Here is a 21533-nt window from a genome sequence, read left to right as displayed (position 1 = left end):
ACAAATTGCCAAAAACTTAGCAATTTAAAGAGCACACATTTATCATCTTACAGTTTTGGAGGTCAGCAATCCAACACAGAACTCACTGGGTGACTGCAAGGCTATCTTCCTCCCTGGAAGCTGTAGGGGAGAATCTACTTCCTTACCCTTTCCAGATTTTAGAGGTCACCTGCATTCCTCAGCTCTTGGCTCCCTTCTTTCATCTTTAGAGCTAGCCATATTACATCTCCTTAATCCTTCCTCTATTGTCACAACTCTCTCTGACCTAGTTAGAAAGGTTTCTGCTTTAAGGACTCATGTGATTAGATTGGAACTACTCAGATAATCCTGGACAATCTCCTCATCTCAAAGTCCTCAACTTTAATCATGTCTGAACATCCTTTTTGCCATGTAAAATATTCACATATTCACAGATTCTGGAGACTGGGATGTGGACATCTTTGGGCAACCATTATTCTCCCTACCAAAACTTCAAAGGTATAAACCACTTCTAATAACAAGTTTCTTTAGCTGCTTCTCAGTTGCTCTGTAATTATTTTATACAGGACTTGTAAATATATTTAAAGTAAATATCACTGCATACAATAAGAAGAGATTCCTTGTAATCCTAATTGCTCAACTCCCAGTGTTTAGAGGCTGTCTCTATTTTTTTTTTCCCAATGTATTAATGGATGGAGGTCTTTAGAGGTCTTTACCCTCAGAGAATGGCACTTTTTAACTAATCATCTAAAGGATCTGAGATTGGCTGCTTAGGAGAATTTCTTTTTCATTTTGTTTTTCTGAATTAGAAAGTGCCATCATATGATGCAAGAAACCGCCAAATGTAAGGAGAATTCAAAGTATCAGAAATCTCCAAGACCCAATCTCTAGTGCTCCAGAAAAGAGAGCTTAAACAAACAAACAAACAAATCAATGAAATCGGCACCCACCCTAAATAGAAGTTAGAAGCTGCCTCGACATTTGTCTAAGGAAAGTGTGAAGGAGACTGGAAGGGCTTCAGCAAAAGATCTTTCTTGTGCTATCCCTTATTAATGGGCTAAAATGAACCTCTCGGACGTGGAGTGCTGGGCCATTAAAAATCACTTCTGTGTGTGGGATCTTACTTTCAATCCAATTGCAATCATTTTATTACCATGCCAATGAACACAGGTGCTGTCAGAGTCAGTTTCTTCGCTATATTTTTCTGTGTCATAGGGCAGATTTCCCATAATTGGTCCCCCAATCAGCCAGTACCCCTCTTTTATAGTTTTCACGTTTTTAAATATAAATTTAGAAAAGTCAAAACTTACCCTCACTCCCTCATTTTCCCATTTGTAAAACAGTGTAACCATTTCCTGTTCTCTGACATAATCTGCTCTAAAAGCCAGGCTCTTAATGAAGCAGCTGGTTCAGTCCCTCCATAATCAGAGGATGAGGAAAGCTTACTGACAAACTAGCATTTGGATCCGATGGTTAATTCTTTTAGAGAAACCGTAGCAGTGCGGTAAGGAGAACCATCTACCCCATTAATGAGTCAAGCAGAAAAAGTCAGATTTTCTAGCTCCTGAATAATATTGGAGCCATTTCTGGTTGAGGGTGCTCTTCAGGGATGTGTCTTATCTAATTTCTTTGAAAATCCATAATTTATAATGACAATGGTGGCACCTTTTTTCTCCATCTCCTTCTCAAAATGACTCCCCACACAGATGTTAAATCCTAAAAGGCAGCTGCTTCCAGAAACAGAGCCATCTGGAATGTAGAGAAATGGGAAGAATGGAAGAGTGCCAAGCATCTTGACTTGTTCCTTTACTTCATGCTTTACCACCCCAGACACTGGTTTGATTTCGACTCAGGCCCTGGTAAGTAAGCTCCAATTAAAGGCAGATGATTATTTTCCTAATATGCTAGGCTAACCAGGCAGACCAAAAATAAGCTGCTGAAATGTAGCAGGGTTGTATGCAAAGTCTTATCTTCAATTCAAAAAATAAATTTTATGTATATAAATTTCACACTCCTCCAGTTTCCCCTTCCACCAAGCCTGCTACTCTTACAGATTTTTAATGTGGTGGTAAATAATTATATCTTAATCTCATTGAGCCAGAAATCTAGGAGTCATTCATTATAACTCTCTCTTTTTCATTCCTCATGTCTAATTCATCAGCAAGCCCTTTTGGTCATATTTTAAAATATATCCCAAATCCATCCTGTTTACTAAAACAATAAGGAATGGAAATCATTAAAAATTCAGTGTGCCTTCTCTGGTTCAGGGCCAATGATATAAAAAGCTGTTACTCCCTCATAGCAATGGGGATGAAGGGATCTCAAAATAATAGGAGCAAGATGATGATACTCATCTATCAGAAGCAAGGTATACATATTATCTAAATGAGTGGCATGCTCAGAGTAGCAACAAGGATAACCTGACATACAAAAATATACAGAATGTGAAGTTGCTAGGAGCAAAACAGATGATAGACAACAAGTTTATCGTTTAATTTTTACATACAAAAGAAAAAAAAAAGACAAATGAAAGATTAGGAAGTTGAAGACAGTAACTGCAATGAAAACTCATGATTCTTTGCCCAAATTCTGGATGCAAGCCCATTTTTAGACCCAGAATCCACCAGTCAAAGAATAGGGTCAGTCCCCAGGAAGAAAGGCCATGTAACACCACAGGAATGACTATGAGTTATTGAATCCTTCCCCTAAAGACTATGGCCATATACTTTGGTAATCATACTTGTTATGGACTGAATGTAAGTGTCCCCATCACACCACCAAATTAATATGCTAAAACCTTAGCCCCCAATATGATGGTATTAAGTGGTGGGGTCTTTGGGAGATGATAGAATTAGATGATGTTGTAAAGGTGGAGCCCTCATCAATGGTATCGGTGTTTTTATAAGGGCCACACAAGAGCTCACTTCCTCTCTCTGCTCTCTGCCATGAGAGGCAACAACGAGAAGATAGCCATCTATAAACTGAAAGAGGGCTCTCGGCTGAACTGGACTATACCGACACCCTTATTTCGGACCTCCAGAACTGTGAAAAACAAATTTTGTTGTTTATAAGCCTCTCAGTTTACAGTACTTCGTTATTGCAGCCTGGACTAAGATAACACATTAGTGAAAGGAAATGTTAAATACAGGTGTAATAGGTAGCAAGTTGACATTTATACCTGGAGACTCAAAATGTCATTATAGTCCTCCTGTTATAGTGGGTTTTATAGGGCAAGGGAATAAATGAGGTCTCGGGCTGGTACAGCTCACAGTGGGTACAGTGGATCCATAAACCCTCTCAGTGGTCATTTCTAAGTCCCTGAATATAAAATGACATACCTGATAGTTGTTAGTTTGCTGTATTTTTTTCTCCTAGCCTGTAGGGCAAGAGCTAGCATGAAGGAAGGCTAATTGGAAGCTTCTGAAACTACGACCACCCCATCCCCAACCAAATTAGTTAAGTCAAAAACAACAGTGCATACTAGAGTGAATGGCAGAAATTAATGCCACTTGTAATGGCTTAAAGAATTTCCTGGGTGGTGAGCCACATCATATATCCATTTACTTCACTAGTATAACCTATATAAAAAACACTCTGGAGGACAACAGAGAACCGTGTCAAATTCACCCACTTCATAACCTCAATTATTGCTGCTGTGCCTGTTGTGGTATCCTTAGTAGAACAAATTAACAGTGGTTTCTGGTACCTGGTATATGACGAATGACATGGCAAATGAGTTCTTTTCCATCCCAATCAGGAAGAAAGACCTACAGAAATTTACATTTATGTGAAATTTGCCACAGTATACACTTACAGCCTTGCCCTAGCCTATGTTAAGTCTCCTGCCCTCTGCATAATATAATTCTAAGGGACTCACATTATTTGGACATTCACCAGAAATTACATTGGTCCACATATCTATGACGTCAGACTAATCAAACTGGACAGGGAAGAAGTAGCAAAAATGTTAATGCCCTAGTAAAATACATGTGCTTGAGATAGTAGGAGATAAACCTGACAAAGACTCAGTTCTGTCACATTAGTTAACTTTTGAGGGGTTCAGTAATAAGGAACACACTAAGGACTTCACAATCCAAAGTAAAAGACAAATTATTGCATTTAAAGACTCATTACTAAGAGAAAAGCACAATGCTTGGTTGACCTTCTTAGTTTCTGGAGGAAGCATATTTCACTCTTAGGAATACTGCTCTGACCATTTATGAGGGGCTCAGATGGCTACCAGCTTTAGGGTTTACGCCAGGAAAGTCTTCTGAAATAGGTCCCAGCTGTGGCGTGAGTAGCCTGCTGCCCAGCCTGTGTAACTTGGTAGCGCCAGTGGCATCAGAGGCATTGATGGTAGAAGAAGATATTCTTTGGCATTTATGACAAGCCCCAATAGCAGAAAACACTGGGGGTTGGAGAAAGGATACACCAGTGTTTCACCATTTGAAAAATAACTTTTGGCACGTTAGCTGCTCTTGGGAAAGGGAGAATAATATCATGAGCCACAATTGGCCTTGCAGCCAGATTAACCATCATGAGACGGTTTCTCTCAGAACCCTAAGTCATACATTTGGGTGGCCCCAACAGCAATTCATCATAACATGGTAGAGGCATATTTGAAAACTGGTATGAACAAGGCCAGAGGGCAGAAGTTAGCAGCATATGCAGTTATTACAAATCCCTGTGACATCTACCACTGGTCTCCTCACATCCATGGCTGCATAGGAGTCTTTATGACCAGCTTATAGAGAAGGAAAAATCCATGTAAGAGTGGTTCATGGATAAGGTGGCTGTGTATATTGGTACAAATCAAAAATGAATTGCTTATGCACTATTGTCCTACTGTGGTTTGTTGCTGCAAAATAGTAGTAAGAGGAAATCTGCTCAATGGGCGAGGCTTTACGTAGTGAACTTGGTTATTCACTGTATGTAGACAGAAAAGTAGGTGATATAATAATATATATTAACTCATTGATAGTAGTAAATGGCGTGGCCTATTAAACTGGGGACTAGATGGAGAAAGATTGGAAGACTGTAACAAGGAAATCTGAAAAGAGGCACGTGAATATACCTGTGGAAACAGGCACAAAGGATGAAGACCCTTGTATTGCATGTTATTGGACACCAGAGTTTATCCGCTATGGAAGAGAATGACCAATGAACTAGACAGAATGATTTAGCCACTTGATTTTAACCTATCTCCATTACCAGCCACTTCAGTGCCTGTACCACAGGTACGTTAATGCGGTCACTTTGGTGGCAGGAGTGTAGGCTATGCATGAACTCCCACTGACAAGGCCAATCCAGTTTCGGCCACTGCCAAATGCCCACCCTGCCAGAAACAAAGACAAATGCTGTGTCCTTGATATGGAACCACCCCTGAAAAAGCCCAACCAGTCAGTGTGGCAACTTCATTACACTGAACTTCTTTCATTCTGGTGCAATCAATCACTGGAAGAGTTAGCATTTCCACTTGACTAAAATTGACACATTCTGGGTATATGTTAGCCTTTTCTGCCTACAGGGTCTTACTAGATAGCTTATCCGAGGATTTGCAGATTTTTGATTTACTGAAGCAGGATCTGGCATAGTCTGGCATGTGCCTAAGGGTCCTGATTTACAGCACAAGTATGACAGTGAGCATATGACTGGTTGCCACTAATCCTATCACATATATTTGCCCTCAGAGGCTTCCAGGATGATAGAGATATCAAATGGTCTTTTGAAGACACAGCTAAAGTGCCACATTGGTTATGATACCCTGTCGTATCCTTCCATCAGAACAGAGTGTATGCTCTGAACCAACTACCACGATAAAGTACTGTGTTCTCAGTATGTGCAACTCCTGGGTGCAGGAACCCAGAGATAGAAGTAATCGTTCTGCTTAGAATTATCCTGAGTGACCCACTTGGAGAATTTTGGTATTTTCTCCCCCAAATTCTAGACTTTGTCTCAGGCCCTAATTCCCAAGAGGAAATATTTTACCAGGAGACTCAGAAAGAGTCATGTTAAACTTTAAGCTGTGTACGCTACCTAATTACTTCAGGTTCCTCATACCATGAGACAAAAAAGCAAGGGACAGGTAACATCCTGTCAGGGTGAATCGACTCTAACCTTAAGAACGAGATAGGTCAGCTGTTTCACAGTGAGTGAAGGGAAGAGCACCTAGATGACCAGGTAATTCACTGAAACATCTCTTCTTACTCTCCTGCCCAATACGATCAGTAAATGTACAGCCGTAGCAAACCTGGCTGAAAAAGGAATGGTGACTAGGGGCCGCAACCTTTTAGGGCTGAGGGTTGGAGTTATTTTATAACCATGTATGGTGTCAGATGGGTACTAGACTTATCAGGGTGATCACTTCGTAAGTTATAACATTTCTGATCATTATTTTGTACACCTGAAACTAATGTAATATTGTATGTCAATGATAACTTTATTAATATAATATTATATATCAATGATAATTTTTAAAAAATAAAATAAATTTTGATCACACCATTAGTTGCTTCATACCCAAATAAGAGAGGTGATGAAACCACAGGACCTATATTTATAAAACCACAACTTGGAAAATGTTCTGGGTCTCATGTTTTAAGAGTGTCTGACAAATTCAAGTACATAGATTGCTGAAATATCAAGAAAAAGTATCAAATGAAGGCAGTTTGGATTTTTACACAAGACCCAGTTAGATCATGATGCCTGTCTTCAGTTAATTGGAAGACTAACATATGAAACAATATAAATCTAAAATCATTAAAATTACAGAGCAAGTTTCAACTCAGAATGAAAAAGACTGTAATGCCTTATAATTTGAAGCTTTCCAACAATTGAGCGAGCTCCTTTGAAAGAATGAATTCTCTGAACTGAAGGTAAGTAAGGATAAGTGGCATCACCATTTTCAAGGATGTTGTCAGTATGGTTTTTACATCATAAACTAAATGAACTTTGATGTATATATTAGTTTTCTACTGCTCTGTGACAAGGTACCACAAAATTAGGAGCTTAAAACAATACAAATTTATTTTCTCACAGTTTCCAGGGGTCAACGGTCTGGGTGTGAGTTAGGCAGGTCTCACCAGGTTGAAATAAAGAAGTCGACTAGTTCTGGTGCCTCATCAGATGCTGGGGTCCTCTTTCAGGCTCATTCAGGATGTAGACAGAATTCATTTGCTTGTAACTCTTGGAATTAAGTACTTGCTTTCTTGCTGGTTGGTAGCCAGAGTCCCTCTAAGCTATTAGGGGCTACTCTCAAGTCTTTGCCCCTTGACCCCTTTTAGACCTTCTCACATTCTCATGCTTCAAATCTCTCTTTCAGCAAGGGCCCAAGACCTTTGAAGGCTAACTTGATTAGGTCAGTCCTATGAAGATAATTTTCTTTTTGATTAATTCAAAGTCAACTGATTTATAACCTCATTACAGAAGTGATATTCCATTACATTCAGGGGTTCTGTGCCCACGCAAAGGAAGAGAATTCTACAATGTACATACAACAGGGGTCAGAAGTCTTGGGGGCCATCTCAGAATTCTACCTACCACAATGTACTTTCTGAACATAAAGTCCAGAATTTAAGTCATCACGACCATCCACGGATGCTTACAAAATTAAAGGTTTCCTGGGTTGACAAAATGTGCCCCCTGGGGCTGATTTTATAGTCTGACCTCAATCGTGACTAAGACAACAAGACCATCTTCAGATCAGTGATGATCCTGGGGTTCCTGGGGAGGCTGGCATGAGGCCTAACTGTGTAGAGCAACACCTTTAGCTCTGCAGCCTCCCCCAGACACTTTGGAACCTCACTGATCTGGAGATGATTTAGAATCACCAGATTTCTGTGATTCAGAAATCACAGGATTTCTGAACACCAAAATGAACAATTGCAAGCACCTAAAACAATGTCTGGCATTAGTAGATATATACATTTCCGGAGACAGACTAGAAATTTTCAGGGGTGAGACATGAAAATTTCAATTCTTCTCATTCTATTCTTTCTCTCAGTTCTCAGCTTTTCATCTGGACACTAAGAGTTTAGGATTTTGTGCAGAATTATATCCATAGCTCAACTGAGAACCCTCTGAAGAGAGGACGCTGGGTTTACTGGGCAGGAGTTTGAGATGGAAAGCCAGACATGCTAAGAATCTGGATACAAACACATTCAGGCCCTGAAGGAGGTGTTGCAGGGGCAATTATCTGTCACCCACAATAAACCAGCCTAATCTGCTCTCATTGTGTGTGGCTGCCACCCTCTGTGGACATGCCCCTCCAAATCAGACTGAAAAGAACTCATTTGGCTTCACCAAGGTGAAAAGCTGGGAGATATGTTGGCTGTCCTATTATTTTGGCTTCCAGTTCTTGTATCATTGGCTCTAAGAGAGCCAATCCAAGCAAATAGATCTTTATCTTTGCTTAGTGAACTGCTCATTTCATCATTGAGCAGGAAACAAACAATTTTTTTAAATGAAGGTATATTGTTGGATAGACTCTAAACAATGAGTCCTGCTTTGTATAAAAATTCTAAGGATATAGACCCTCTGTATAAAACTATGATTAAATGAAAACTAATTTAAACTAATATTCAGACATAATCACAGTGTGTTATTTCTTGGATTTTGAGCTATGCTTTTTGATAGCTCTAAACTTAAATCCACAGAATTTGAAATACATTCTCATTTTTTTATTCCTTGGGCATGTATGGTTGTGTGTAACAGTCTGTATACATGTGATTGTTCTGATAAACAAATAAATCATTATAGAAAATACAGAAAAGCTTCAAGAAAAAATAATAAAAGCCTTCCATGCTTTCTCCATTCATAGAAAACCACTACTAATGTTTTGAATTATATCCATCACATCTTTGATATATTTCTTATGTATCATACATACATTCAGTTAGTAGACTAAATTTTTTATGTAAAAGTAGATCATGCATTAGATTGAGAGACAGTAAGGATCACAAACTAACAAAAACTCAGAGCAGCTATTCCTATTAGCACTATTAAGCTTTAGCTTTAGACCTCTTTGTAGATCTCCCCTCCAATGAATTAGACCACATCTGATAGACAAGGGGCTATTCAGTCCTTCTGGTTTGGGGTTAGACTAACAGGCTTGCTGTTTCCTTTATCCTAGACCCCTACATTTATCCTATACTTTTAATAGAGACAAGGTTCGAAGAGCCAAGTAAGGAATTTCAATGAAGGCTTCTATGTAGACATCAGAAATATCACTTTTTTCTTTGTTTACACCAAAAATTTCACCCTCTAGCAGAATGGCCAATGCCTCGGTAGTATCTTTGTCCCATATTAAAACTTCTTTCCTCAAGGGTAGAGAATAATCTTTGCACACACCTCTTCCAAGATATCAACGCATGCCATTTTTGATGAGCATTTTCTCAATTAATAAAATCTTTGAAGGTGTGCCTTTTCATAGCTGCAGTGTCCCACTGTTTGGATGTACTATAATTTGAGCTACTGTATTAGAATATTAATTTTTCTCACTTTTTTTACTTTATATATAAAACTATGAGAAAGGTACATGTACATTAGTTTTAAAAAATGTTTTCCCCATTATTTCAAAAAACCATCTAACAAGTTTGTTGCATTCTAACAACCAAGAATAATTTTTTTCTCCTTTTATAAGCTGTTAAAAACAGAGTATATCATTCTAAATGACCTATGTAAAATTATTCTGGTCTTAATAGTAGAGCAAATTAAAAATGAAAATACATAGAGACCTAGTGTTTGGGAATCTCTTGTTACCAATCATATACAAGTCTTTTAAAAGAGAGAATATTAATTATTGACTATTCAAAGTTGCTATGAAAAGAATTTTCTATGCTCTGGGCTCATATATATTCAACCCAATACATCGATTTATCAGTTAAATTGAACATAAGCAATGGATACTAAGTGAGAATAAGATTGGGGAAGATTGGGGCAATAATAGAGATTTTATCATATAGTCTTTTTAAAAACATTAAGTTAGTATAAGTACCTAGCTGCTTTGATGCCCTACAAAGTATCAGTGATTAAAATAGAGAAGCTTGTACCTTCTCCTTTTTGTGTGATCTTCCTTTGCTCTTGATGAGAGGTCAGCATAAATATAGATTCTGTGGGTGTCAGTTGGAAGGAGTTCAGAAACTCAGTCTTCATCTCTTCCCAAGGGGAAATAGATACTGACTGCATTTGGTAGGTGCAGGAAGGGGAAAGGAGTGTATGTATTAATAATGAGACAGGAATAAGAATGTATAGACTCAGAAGAATGTTCTAACCAATCAAAAGCTAGAATTATATAGTTAATGCTGTAGGAGGAAGCCTGTTTTCTGACTATCTATGATCTCTCTCTTTATCCATCCATCTTTCCATTCATCCATCTATGGATGTATATATTCTCTGCCTATATCCAAAAGAATTTGAAGTGGTTCATTTGCCATCTATTTCAGAAATGGTCTTGCTGAGGATTCATGATTACTGCTCTACTACAGCACTGACCCTGGCCAATATTTGTGCATCAAGTTCCAGAATAACAATGATAGTTTTATTTAATCCTTTTATTTTTTTTAAATAAATTATTTTTCAAATACTATTTGGAGAGAGGGGCTTGAAAGGTAGAAGGAGTACACCTACTCCTTTCTCCCACATTATAAACATTTACTTTTGATTCCCATATCTCAGATTTTCTTTGTCAGCAGACAAGATTCTGAATATTTTACTCCTCCACAGTTCATCTTGGAGTTTGTACATTAAGGAATATTGAAAGGGCAGGGTGTAGGAAAAAGCACTGAATTGTCAGTATTCTTGCTTAAGTGGTTTGAGTCTTCAGACACATCCTTAATTCTTGTGCCTGTATCTCCCCATCTGTAGAATAAGAGGAATATGTCTTATTGTCCTTCAGAAGTACCCATCCTAAGTCACTTGCCAGGGTCAGTAAACTACTTCTTAATAAATAAGTGTTTAGAAGTGTTATCCTAATTTTTAAAGGCTAAATAAAAAATGGATACACTAAGCTCAAAGCAAAAAACTTTCTGGCATCAGGAATAGCAAAAGGACAATGCAGAGACAGAGAGATTTGGAAGAAACCTAGAAAATAGAGAAGGCAGAACTTTGGAGAAGAAAGTGCTGGCCCTGAGACGTCTCCAAAGTAGCCTTTTCTCTGGACTCTTCTCCCCATCACTGCAAGGTGGGCTTCTGACAGTCCCTCCTTTGATCTTGCTCTTCAAGTCTGTTTTCTCTGGGAAAACAGTCAAAATATATTCAAGCCAGGGCATGAATGTCACCCTAGGGAACAACTTTGGAACTAGATTTGCCTGTTTCTTAAATAGGTAGGTAAATTATACGTCCCAAGAGGGTGGAGTCAATGCCAAATAATCTCTCAGGGCTGTTGGGAGTGAGAGAGCAGAAGAAGAGATTGTTTCATAAGTAGAGATACTCACAGCCAAATGCTGGAAATAGAAAATGTATATGTACAAGTGTTTGTTAGTACAGTTAAACCTCATCATAACAGATTCTGCAGACATGGAATTTCCTTGAAATAAGCATTCTTTGCTACCTCCTCCCTTCCTGCAGCTTTTCAATCTTACACCCACGGTGCTATAGGGTCCTGTCTAAAAATATTGTAGCATATGTTCATGTAAAAATATTGTATCGGAGGATAATAAGAGAGAGCTCCCTTGAAAAGCACTATGGGTAGTGAGAAAAGAACTGGGCCGAAAACTGAGAGATTTTTGGCATCTTATTTTGATTCTTCCTATAATTAAGTTTGAAGATGTGACCAAGTCAAATGATCTCTCTAGGGCTTGATTTCTTCAATTATAAATACGAAGTTTGGGCAACATGCTATTTAAAACCCTTTTAGCTCTACTATCATATGAGTCTATGTTGGGTGATAATGAAGGTTCTTTCCAGCACTATGATCTCTGAATCTTGCTTATATATTCTTTTTAATGAAACTCTTCCTTAAAATTCTTAAATTAAAATGTCACTTTCAGAGGGCATCCACAAATAGCACTGGGGCATCTACAAATTGCATTAAAAAATAAGCAAACATGTCTATTTCTATTTCTTGAAATAATTCAAATTTTAAATTAAAGGAGTCTTTTTTTCTGTTTAAATGGAAGACAAATCTAGCCCATGAAAATACCTCCAACTATGACAGGGAAAACAGAGGAACACTACTGAGACAAGTGAAGTTGCATCAAAGAAAAAGATTTTTTTCAAATTATGAATTTATTAAAACCCAGTGGTTCTCAACCAGGGGCAGTTTTACTCCAGGGAACATTTGGCAATGTCTGGAGTCATTTTTGGTTGTCACAATTGGTGGGAACTATTAGCATTCAGAGAGTAGAGCCCAGGGATGCTGCTAAGCATCCTGCAATGCACAGAACAGCTTCTTACAACATAGAATTATTCAGCCCAAAATGTCAATAGTTTTGAGGTTAATAAACACTGATATAACCCTCTCAAGCCCACTAACGATATTATATCAAGCTTTAAATACCCAAGTTGACATCGAGATCAGTAGCCTGGAGAAACCATTCTCTCAGATGAATTCTCTAAAGGAGTTAGGCAAAACTTATTACTTTTTGGATGTAGACATTTATTCCTGTATTCTGAATTAAAATCCAGCAAAATTGGCTGTTTGATAATGTTTCATATATTTTATTTCACATCTTAATTTCTAAATATTCTTTTTTAATCCGAGGCAGAAAAAGTACCTAATATTAGTTATGGTCATACTGAGAAAACGAAAATCCGGAACACTAGACAGATTTTCAGGTATTCCTGAATATTATCAAATGAGAAGATAATAATGGAGAGCCATGCTGTGGTTTCAAGTACCCTGTCTTCAAACTAGTTGTGATCTCTGTGTCTGATAGACTTTTGTGATAGACATCAGCCTTTCATACCTTTCAAATAAACACTGGTAGCTGATACTTAAAAAGGAGAAATTAATTATCTAACAATTGGAAAGGAGTTTCTAAAAGCTCCTGAGATAAGTACAGGGAACTACATCAACCAAAGATCAAATGTCCAATGTTAGTCATTTCTACTTTTAAACCTATTGTCCTCTATTAATTAGTGTGGGCCTTTGTATGCAAAGATGGCCACTACCAATTTATTCCTTTCCTGTATATGCATGTCACTCATCTATCAAGTGCAGTCTATTCCTTCACCCTCTTGGATCTTGGCAGGCCTGGGACTGCTTTGGCCATTAAAATACAGCAGAAATGAAGTTGTGCCAGTCTGGGGATTTGTCTTTAAGAGAACTGGTGATTTCTGCTTTTTCCCTCTTGGAAACCAGCCTGCATGCTGTGAGGAAGTCCAAGCAGCTACAGAGACAGGTTCACGCGAAAAAGAATCAAAGCCTCCAGCCAACAGGCTCAGCTGAGCTATCAGCTGACAGCCATTAACAATTTGTCCACCATGTGGGTAAGCCAGCTTAGACATAGGTCTGTCAGCCTCATTTGGGCCACCCCAGCTGAAACCACACAGAATAGAAGCAAACTACCCACCCTAATGTTGCCCAAATTATAAATTCATGAGCAAAAAATAGTTTTGTTTCATTTTTTCCAGCTTACTGAGGAATAATATATTCTCTGCTCCTATAAACTTAACTTTTTTTAGATTCCACATTTAAGTGAAACCATCAGTATATGTCTTTCTGTGTCTGGCTTATTTCACCTAGCATAATGTCCTCCAGGTTCATCCATGTTGTCTCAAATAACAGGATCTCCTTTTTTCTTATGGCTGAGTAATATTTTATTATATATATCACTTTCTCTATATATTCATCCATCAGTGGACACTTAGGTTGTTTCAGTATCTTGGCTACTGTGATTAATGCTGCAATGAACATGGGATTACCAATATATCTTCCAGATACTGATTTCATTTTCTTTGGATAAATACCCAGAAATGGGATTGCTGAGTTATTTGGTAGTTATATTTTTAATATTTTTAGAAACCACCATAGTTTTCTGTAATGGCAGTACCAATTTACATTCCCAATAACAGTGCACAAGGGTTCCTTTTTCTCCACATCCTCACCAATACTTCCTATCTTTTTTCTCTTTGATAACTGCCTTTCTAAGGAGTGTGAAGTGATGTCTCATTATGGTTTTGATTTGCATTTCCCTGATGATCAGTGATGTTAAGTAGCTTTTCATATACCTTTGACCATTTGTATGTCTTCTTTTGGGAAATATCTATTCAAATTCTTTGCCCATTTTTAAATCAAATTTTTTCTTTTCCTGCTATCAAGCTCCTTATATAGTTTGGCTATTAATCTCTTATCAAATATCTGATTTGAAAATATTTTTTCCTATTTCATTTGTTTCTGTTTTAAATTACTAAGCTTTGGGATAGGTTTTATGCAGCAATAGAGTAGCAAAGTCTATGTCAAAGTCTGAATTTTTTAAAAATGATTCCTATTAACAGCCCTTATTTATATTATACAAAGACTCATTCTGTTTCTATTAATAGCAAATGTCCTGTGATACACTGTCTTTCTTAAATACTAGGCTTTTGGGGAGCTTTTAGATGTTCAAATATATAAACAGTGCTAATTTTATAATCTATTGATGAGATAAATACATGGTTTTTGCTGTGAAGTACATGTAATTTTCACCAGGAGTCTAGGACCAAATGTTTCTAGCTTTATGTCTTTTCTGCAACAGCATAGGCCAAACAAGGATATGGCATTACATGAATTTGGAATCCTTTACCTATTTAGAGAAAATTGTTGTCAGTATCCTGACTCCCTCTACTCAACAAATGAGTGAATCAGACTCTATATCCTGTGGAAAGGCACACTTAGCAAAAAGTTGGTGTAGGGCTATCATGAGAAGCCACTTGAATTCCTCTTTGTAGTGAGTAGTCATCATTGCTACTTTCTGCTGACTTTTTATTTTATGCTTACCACCCCTAAGCCAGTAAGCATTTAATTGGATGTCTTCAAATGTCAGTTAATGCTTTATATTTTAAGTACAACTTAGGAGTCTACGTTAGAGTACAAGCACCAACAACTTTGGAAAGCGTTTCTTTTTCTCGCTTTTTAAGAACATTCATAACATTAATAATTTTTATAAATTCTAGTTGGTTGACCTGATAACCTTTAAAGTATAACTCAAACTGACAAAGGTTTATTTTATCAGGAACTACAGTAAATCCGACTGCGACAGATCCAACTACTATAATTTTCATCAAATGTAAAAGCAAGTCTAGAGGCCAGAGGTCATGAACTATAGGCCTCTTTACCTACATCTGAAACTCATACACTTTAGAAAAGATAAAATAGTCAATGAAAATATCTGGAGTAGACTTTTAATATAAACATCAAATCGCATTTATTTTTTGAATCAAAGTTTCTTGAATATGGAAGGCATAAGCAAAATTTAATAATAGGTAGTTTATATCAGAAAAATACATCCTATTCACTTTCTAACTGCAATGTCTAGAGCCACCTAAGAGTTGAACAGCATTTCTGTTGATTTCTTTGTGACCTCTGTGTGACCTGGTACTTATTTGAACAGATGAAAATGGAAAAGTTTCATTTCCACCCTGCTGAAGGAAGTCATTCACAATGAATGCAACTAGATTTCTATTTCAGGGACAAGAACTTGATGTTTCATAAAGCTCTGTGAAGTGTAGTTACTATAAGATTTGGAGTAGTTTGAAGGGCAACTTACAACTTCCAAAGGCAACTGAAAGAGAGGTCAGCAGAATGGATCATTGGAGTAGTGTGGACAAATGAAAATTTCTGCTCAGCCAATCAACTAGGAAAAAGAAATGAAACGGGTCATTTCAATGTACCTGACTGCGCATGAACTAATCTTATTTTACATAGATTTGCTTAACTATACCTTCCATGGATTAGTTATGCGTCCATCACTGAAATGTATTTAATCCATGATTTGGGCCATTCAATGTCCAGTTAGGAAATAAAAATAACATGTATTATAAATCAGTATAATAAATATTGTGTTTATTCAGTACTGACACAGCAGTTATACTTTGACAATAGGCATGTATGCTTTTGTGTATCTGTGTATATTTTGTGAGAAAGACAATTTGTCTAGTTTGTTTTTATCATATAAGAGCATTTAACATAATATCTACTCTTTTACCAATTTTTAAGTGTATAATACAATATTGTTAACTATAGGCCAATTGCTCTTTTAATCAGTTTTCTCATATCATTGTAACTAACAGAAAATAAGTTTCATAAAATCAGGAAAAACACCTCTTCTGTGGTTAAATTTGGTATACAACCATCTGGGATGAGGCCATGAACAGAACTGATTCTAACCAGATTTAGGAGAATTGGATGTTGATGAAGAAAGTTCAGTGCCTCACCTGGTAAATGAATAAATACCATTGGAGGCAATGGACTAAGAGCATGGACTCTGACCTGAGGTCAAGTCCCGGCTCTGCTATCTTAATAGCTATGTGCCCTTGTGCAATTTCACTTCTCTGAACCATTGTACCCCTGTCTATAAAACAGATATAAAGGCAGTACTTACCTATCCGGTTGTTTTGATGATTAAATGAGAAGTTGCATGTGTGAAGAATATTAACATATAAATATTTAGAGCCTCTCCCCATCTTTTACCCATCAAAGATAATATATGAGTCAAGACAGGTTAGGTTTTCCATGAAAACAACCTCCAACTCTCACACAGCCCCTTCAGGCTAAATTCTCTGCAGACAAGTTCTCTGCAGACAAGTTTTTGAGGTGCTATCCCTCTGTTAGCTCAGTATTTCAGCTCCTTTGATATCTTGGCACCTCTATATCAACTCATGTTTCCACAATACTTAACATAACAGAATGCTGAGAGTCAAGCGCCAGTGGCGATGTGAAGTTGGAGACAGAGATTGGAGTAATGCGTCTACAAGCCAAAGAACGCCAAAGATTGCCTAGAGCCACCAGAAGCTGGAAGAGGCAAAGCGGGATACCTCTTAAAGCCTTCAGCAAAGACATGGCTCTGCTGACACATTGATTTCAGACTTGTGCCCTTTAGAACTGTGAAAGAATAAATTTCTTTTGTTGCAAGCCACCCAGTTTGTGAAAATTTTTACAGTAGCCCTCAGAAATTAATATAGATTTGAAGGCCAACATCTCTGGCAACCTCTCAATCTTTTCCTGTTTCTATCAACATGGCTGTCATATCTCCAGGCATAATGTTCATATCCAAGAAAAAAATAATGGAGAAAGGATGTCACAAACACCATTTATCCCTTTAATTAGGAAAGTTAAAGCTTCTCACTAAGAGACACCACTCCAGAAGGCTTGCCTTTTTTCTTCCTTACTAGATCAGTAACACAAAATATTTCTAGTTCAAAAAAAACCCTGAGAAAGTGAAGGAAACAATTCCTATGACTGGCTTAAATCTAACGGGACTCATGACTTGGTAACAGCACATTGCTACCCCCAACAAAATCTGTGTTCTACTAAGCAAGAGAGAAGAGTACATTGGGTAGGAATAAAGTGTGATCCAAATAAATATTAGCTATTATTACTATATAAAAATTGTGGGACTTAAGTATTAGAAGGAGAATTTGGGGTTCAAATCCTTTAAATGAGGACTTCCCAAGTAGCATGTTAAAGTAAATTAGTTTGCTACATATAGGCTACAGGCTGTTATTGCTCCCCCAGAGACCAGTGCTGGTCACCTCTAACAGCAAGCATTTTATCTAATTACCTTAGCAGACAATTGAAATACTATCATTTTTTTGTGTGTAGCATTATTGGAAGGGTTGGAAGCATTTTTAATTGCTCAAGGATGGTTGGGGCTTTGACTAAACTCTTGGGCAAACCATAAAGCAGTTTTGAGCACTGGAAGCATTTTTAATTGCTCAAGGATGGTTGGGGCAAACCATAAAGCAGTTTTGAGCATAAAGAATAAAGAAAAAATAGAATATAAGAATATAAAAAGCAATAAAGTCACCAACCTCTTCATACCTTCTACGGTGTATTTTCACATTCATAACTGCAATGAATTATGCCTCCTAGTATCAGGACCACTGTATATTCTCCTTACATTCTGACCCTATGTTTGACCATGTGATTTTCTCTGGTCTTTGGGACATCAGCAAACATGATACAAGCAGAGGCTTATTAAGCACTTAGAAATTGGGGCCTATATTCTTAGAATACTGCCACTACCATGTAAAGAAATTCTCGCTGGGGATATAGCCAAGAACCAGCACCAACCATCAGCTATGTGAGTGAGACCACCTCGAATCATCAGACCTGGTCGAGCCAGCAGATGACTATAGCTTAGAGATGGTCAGTGGAAGAACCACTCAACTGAGCCCAGCCCAAAGTGCAGAATTGTGACCCAATAAATAGTTGCTGTTTTTGGACACTAAGTAGGTACACTAATATTACAAATTAGATAACTGATACATCTCTCCAACCTTATCTCCTACCATTTTTCCTTCTCTTACTCTATCTTTGCCTAAGGTCTTTCTGCTCTTTCTTGAACGTGACCAGCTTATTTTGGTCTCAGGTCTTTTAACTAGGTGTTGCTTCTACCTGGGAAGCTGGGATTGCTTCATGGTTCACTTCCTCACTACATTCGAAATCTGATCAAATTCCATCTTTCAAGGAGGCTTTAGGTCACTTCTATATCTAATATATAACATACCAGGCCCCATATGTTCCTTCTTCATTTCCTTTTCCTACTTTATTTTTCTTGAGACCTCCTTTTGAAAATATATGATGTATTTCTTGGATTCTTAGGTTATTTTCTATCTCCTCCACTAGAATATAAGCTCCAGGAGGACAGAGATCATATCTATATTGTTCACTGCTCTATCACCTATGGCTAGAATAGTTCTGGCATATGGTGGACACTTTAGTAATGTCTTTTGAATGATTAGTAAATGAAAAAAAGAGAAATTTATTAAGTATGGATTCGTGTAGGACCAGAAGGAATGAGAAGATGATATTCAGAGTAAGGACTCAGAGATATTTTATTGGAAATGCATTCCTAATAATTTTCACCTAAGTGCCGTTTTTACCCTTTGATTTCTTTAAGTTGACAAATTGAATTTTAAGTCTTACCTAGTACAAACTTTTCACGGTATATTTATACTTTTATTTAATTCTAATTAAATATTTAGCTACTTGTTTGCTATATTTACTAATAAAATTCTTAATAAAGGCTACTATTTTAAATGTACTTATTTCTTCATGTGGTTATAAATGTTCTTCCTAATGAAATGCCTCATTACCATTATATTATAACTTCTTCTTGAATGTGAAATTCTCAAAGAATTGTGAAATTATACTTCACTTGTGTTGAAAAAGCTTCATAATTCTCCACACTCTTAACTCAAGCTTGTTCAATAAATATCTTTTATAATAAAATATTTTTTAAAATAAAATTTAATAATTCATTATTTCCATATACGACAGTTACATACCTGAAAATTCTCACTCACTTGAAAAAAATATGAAATAATGACCTCCGAGAACCCATTACACATATCAAACAATCTGTAGGTTAAATCTCACGCACTTTCTATATATACAATCTATTCACAACTGTTGTCTCTTTAAAGCAAAAAAACAGCTTAACCATTTTGTTGCTTAGATCTCTAATCTCTAGCAGACTATAAGCAGAAAACAGTAAGAAAAGAGAATTTGGGGATTTTCTAGAAAAAGGTGGGTTGGCAATTACACTGTGCTCTGTCGTAGATCCTTTAAATTGTTCATGTCCTTTAACATAAATGTATCTTTTGTACGTAAATGAACAGCCAAATCATTGACACTGTCGCTTATATTTAACCAGACTTCCTTCTATTCACTGTTTCTAATCTACTGACTCTTGTATCTTTACTCGCTCTATGCATCCTGATATCCATCTCTAGTTGCCCTGATGCCTCTAACATTGTTCTGGCTTGAACATTAAATATCTCTCCTCCTTTTCTTCTTTCCTCTCCTCTCCTCCCCTCCCCTCCCCTCTCCTCCTCTTTCCTTTCCTTTCCTCTGTGCTTTGGCTGGCTTGAACATTAAATATCTCTCCTCCTTTTCTTCTCTCCTCTCCTCTCCTCCCCTCCCCTCTCCTCCCCTTTCCTTTCCTTCCTTCTGTGCTTTGGCTCGTGCTCTGTCTCTCTGCCTCTCTGTCTCTCTGTCTCTCTGTCTCTCTGTCTCTCTCTCTCTCTCTCTCATACACACACACATGCGCGCGCGCACACACACACACACACACACACACACACAGCATTTTGGTGCTTCCTTTCCTTATACAGGCACTGGGACTGCAGATAAGAGGAAACCCCACCTTTGATTTTAGTTTCACAGGATCCGCAGCAGTCAGAGTACTTTTTCCTTTTTCTCTAGTAAGGAACAACAGATTACAACAGAGAAAAATGGTTGATGGGCAAATAGGGAGAAAACAGACTATGGAACACTTGAAAAACAAAAACAGAAAAAAGCAAAGGAAACATATGTATGTGATACACATACATATATATTTGAATATGTACAATGCCTTATGTGTATATACATATATAGATACATATATGGTACAAAAAAATATATATAAATTGGGTTTAATTTTACAGTGTTTTGTATCTGCCCTCACCAATGACCTTGTCCTCGTAAATCAGCCACTTAGAACCACTTCAGGTAGGGACAAACAAATCTGTACGACATTCACGGTGACCAACATCAATGGTGTATATGTGTTATGGCAAGCACAATGGCTTTAAAAAAAAATGGAGCAATTGTTATAGGTCAGCTCAACTTAATGTAATTCCTACTGACTTATTTGCCAAAGACAACATGTACCGGGTGATCTAGTCCATACCAGGCCTCCCTTGAAGACACGAAAGACCGTTTCAGACTTACCAGCAAGCTTTGCATGGGCATTGACTAATTTATCCCTGGTATCCAGTATTACTTACAAATACTAGAAAATGTACCAAGGGAAGGACCATATGACATGAGCCCAATTATTGGTTCATGAACCTGTGTGCAAATTGCAGCATGTCATTTCACACAATTGAGATGGAAATCTCAGCTTGAGCAAATGAGAATTTTATGCTTTTACAGTACAATTTAAGGATATGACAAAATTGCTACAAGATCCATGTTTAAGGGCATGGACTTTTAAATTCAGTAGAAAAAGAAGGAAGCAGTTTCAGGAAGAGATAACAAGAAACATTTGGCATGTTATCAAGATAAAGTAACATTTCTCTACTAACGTATGTCAGGGGAAAGAATGAAACAAGGTATTAAATACATAATCTCCTTTAGAAAGGTTTCTAACATAAAAGTTAATATGAATAACTTTTTGATATTTAGAAAATTAGTCATCTTAAACTGAATAAGTAAACATCATTGGACTCGTCATAATTTGTTAAGTGAACAAAGGACAAAATGTAACATGCTATGGACCCTTCATTACAAACTTACTTTCCTTTTCTTCTGAACTTCACCTCTTTTGTACAAATAATAATAATTACCATTTATTGAAGACTTAACTAGTTGCTCAGAGTTTTGCATACGATGGCCCATTTCATGTTCACAACACCACCACGAGGTA

The sequence above is a fragment of the Pteropus alecto genome, unplaced genomic scaffold (genome assembly GCF_000325575.1).
Source record: "Pteropus alecto unplaced genomic scaffold, ASM32557v1 scaffold20, whole genome shotgun sequence".
NCBI classification, from domain to species: Eukaryota; Metazoa; Chordata; class Mammalia; order Chiroptera; family Pteropodidae; genus Pteropus; species Pteropus alecto.
Note: the sequence above shows the minus strand (reverse complement) of the source record.